Below are 3,829 nucleotides of genomic sequence, written 5' to 3'. Positions count from 1 at the left end.
CCTGAAAAAAAAAAAAAAAAAAGAGTAAAAAGGAATGAGTATAAAAAATACTCAGTAAGCAGCCTACTTGTAAGCTCTTTTCGCATCCTTATCTTGGTAGGTAACCACGGTCTTTCTTGGGTTCCTAAGGAGAGTGATCTAAGCTGCAACTCTCTTTTCTGTATCTTCGGAGGCTTGCCCATCTTAAGCAGTGATATGATCAAGGTTCTGAGGTAAGGCGCGACCTCATAAGTAAATCTGAGGGGATCAAATGGCTGGACCTGAATACGTGACTCTCTTTGAACATCATCCGTGGAGGTTAGCTGACGACCCTCACACGGGACCATACATCCACTAAACGAGGTGCGACCTCCTATGTGCCGGTCAGCTACTAAGTCATCGTATGTGGCTCCACGTTCCCTGCTCAGGGACGGGTTTCTACGGCCCAAGAGTCCTGTTCAGAAGACCCCTTAACTATCACCACTAGGGCTGGGCACCTGTCACACTTCCCTATCCGGATCTGCAAAGCTCAATGATCACCATACCGAAGCTCTGTCTCGACGGTACGGTATCGGAGGAGAGAGGGAAGTGGAGGTTCTGATGACACTATCTACATTGCTCAACTCTAGCGGGCTACCTACAGTTATCGTGGTGACCTATTATTCTTTCTAGGGTGGACCTTGGTGGCTTAGACTTGGATTCATGTATCTCTAGGATTCTCGTGTCTGGTCTCACAAACCTATCGGGTTTGGAATTCTGGGCTCTCGATCCGCCGGTAATCATTTTGCGGGTCAAATTGTACGGTATTCTAGAGGTCCCCCAATATAGAGTCTCATCTAGCCCACTTAGTCACAAGCACCCTAATCTAAGCTCGTAATTTCTTCCTATTCATCAAGAAAGATAACACAAGCAATCATCATGCATAAGAGTTAACACGCAGCAGTTCATGCAATATTATCAAACATGCTTAACGGGAAGATAACGTCCATCTTTACCCAGAGCGCAGATTTCACAAGTTTCTCATCCTCCTCATGCATACATAGTTTATCAAAATCTCAATCAAATAGATTTAATAAACAGGTTCGGCTAGCTAAGTTAATGGGTGGTAGCATGCATGCTTGTTCCTAGCGGTTCCTACAAGTACTACTCGTGGGAATCCAAATGGCTACTTACTTGGTTGAAGCGTGCCTTCCTGAGTTCGAGTTTTCTTGACAAAATGGATTCCAACAATTCTGGAATTTCCTTCACAGGTCCTAATTCACATATTAATAAGGTCAGCATCAAAATCGGGGCGAAAAACAAGCAAATAGAGACTGAACGGGAAGAAAAACGGTGCCTCACGTGCTCCCACGTGCGTCATATGCACCCTGGAGGGTCACTACGCGCACTTCCTATGCGCGCGTGCCCATGCGCTGCTTCCCGAGCAAGCGCGGGTCGGAGGCGTCGGATCAGGCGCTTCGCGTGCGGCGCTGGTCGGGCCGGCCGAATCAACGCGCCTGACGCGTGTCCGCTGCCGGGGGAGGACACGCCTCACCAGCTGGTGAACGACACATGTCGTTCACCGATTCCGCCGCTCTCGTCCGCACGCCGACCGACGCGCGGCGGCCTCCACCCTTTCTCCTGCGTTTTTTTTCTTTTTTTCTTTTTTTAAATACTCGGGTGCTACATAACCACATGACTGTTCAAACATAGCATTATGGCTTCGATTTAAGCATGTTGTGCCGTCAAGCTACAACCTTCAATGCTTTGACACCACTTGCTGTAACGGAATGCCACAACCAAAATGCTTTGGTACCCAATTGTTGTAGCTGAATGTCACAACCAAAATGTACTAATACCTAATTGTTGTAGCGAAAGCGGAAGCAAGATTGATCGCACTCACACATCTACAAACAGAAATTAAATAAAAAGACACAAAGATTTATGTTGTTCAGAGAGAAGAAATTTCCTTACATCCACAAGTGTTTACAAGCAAATATCTCACCCTCACACTACAAAGTCTCTCTTACAAAGTTACAGGCAAATACAAAATAACAATGACTTCACATGACTACACACCTAACCCAAATTTCATTGAGCAAATCAAAATGACAATGACTTCACATAGACTCGGCACAAAGCTAGACAAGCCTTTATATAGGCATAGCAATACTAATTTTTATACCTGAACCAAATAAATGAGAATATTAATAAAAATGGTTATGAACGAAATGAGATTTAATAACCGAAACAAACCATAAATTTAAGGTTATGAACTACCATAAAAATGGTTATGGTAGTTGTATTTAATTTCATAGATCTTAGGTTAGCATAGAGCTTTACTATTTTTATTTTTTTTATTTACGTCTATTTTAGCATTTCTTTTGTGTTCTTTTAAATATCTTTTATTAAACATGTAAGTCCATGATATTGACTTACAATGACATTTTGAATGATTATTTTTACCTAAAAAGTCACGTGATGTATACAATAACGACTTTAAGCTAGCAGAAATTTAAGGTCGTTACATGCAGTAACGCCACTACTATAGGTAAAAAAAATCAGGGACGTAACGAATATTATGAGAAAAGCTATTGTGTTTAAATCTCCTATGTAACCCTCTTATATATCACACATTATAAAGGATATAGAAAGGAAAAAGGTCAATTATTTAACCACATATAATTGGTGTTATGAGATTTGTTGGATGATGAAAGTCCCACATCGGTTAATTTAGGGAATGGTCATGGGTTTATAATCAAAGCAATACACTCTCCATTGGTATGAGGCCTTTTGGGAAGCCCAAAGCAAAGCCATGAGAGCTTATGCTCAAAGTGGACAATATCATACCATTGTGGAGAGTCGTGTTCGTCTAACATGGTATCAGAGCCATGCCCTAAACTTAGCCGTGTCAATAGATTGACAAATCTTTAAATGTCGAACAAAGGACTCCAAAAGGAGTCAAGCCTCCTCGAAGGTACGAAGGCAGTCAAAAATGACTAAGACTCCAAAGGAGTCGAGCCTCGATTAAGGGGAGGCGTGCTTTGTTCGAGGGGAGGTGTTGGATGATGAAAGTCCACTTAGCCGTGTCAATAGATTGACAAATCTTTAAATGTCGAACAAAGGACTCCAAAAGGAGTCAAGCCTCCTGAGCCTCGATTAAGGGGAGGCGTGCTTTGTTCGAGGGGAGGTGTTGGATGATGAAAGTCCCACATCGGTTAATTTAGGGAATGGTCATGGGTTTATAATCAAAGCTTGGTATGGGGTTTATAATCAAAGCAATACACTCTCCATTGGTATGAGGCCTTTTGGGAAGCCCAGGCTTTATAATCAAAGCTTGGTATGGGGTTTATAATCAAAGCAATACACTCTCCATTGGTATGAGGCCTTTTGGGAAGCCCAAAGCAAAGCCATGAGAATTGTATCATACCATTGTGGAGAGTCGTGTGTGTGTGTTCGTCTAACAAGATTGACAGCTAGATTAGTAAGTTTTTATTTTTATCTTTCCATAATAAATTTTTATAATAAATTTTTTTGTCTGCTTAGCTAAGCTAGGCTAAAATCTCCTCTATTTACAAAATCAACCCATTTCATAATTTTTGAAAGTAGAAATTCAAAGTTATTTAACGTCAACATTTAAAATATTTAAAATATTGGCGTTGACAAAAATATTTAAATCTGGATTTTCATGAAAATTTTGATGTCAACCAAAATATTACAATCTCAAGTTTATAAAAAATTTTTTTATAGAAATATTTATAAACATCGACACACATAGATAGTTCACAAAAAAAAAAAAAAAAAAAAAAAAAAAAAAAAAAAAAAAAAAAAAAAAAAAAAAAAAAAAAAAAAAAAAAAAAAAAAAAAAAAA

This window comes from Cucurbita maxima, unplaced genomic scaffold (genome assembly GCF_002738345.1).
Source record: "Cucurbita maxima cultivar Rimu unplaced genomic scaffold, Cmax_1.0 Cma_Scf00028, whole genome shotgun sequence".
NCBI classification, from domain to species: domain Eukaryota; kingdom Viridiplantae; phylum Streptophyta; class Magnoliopsida; order Cucurbitales; family Cucurbitaceae; genus Cucurbita; species Cucurbita maxima.
The sequence above is the reverse complement of the archived record's forward strand: the minus strand, read 5'-3'. Positions refer to the sequence as shown.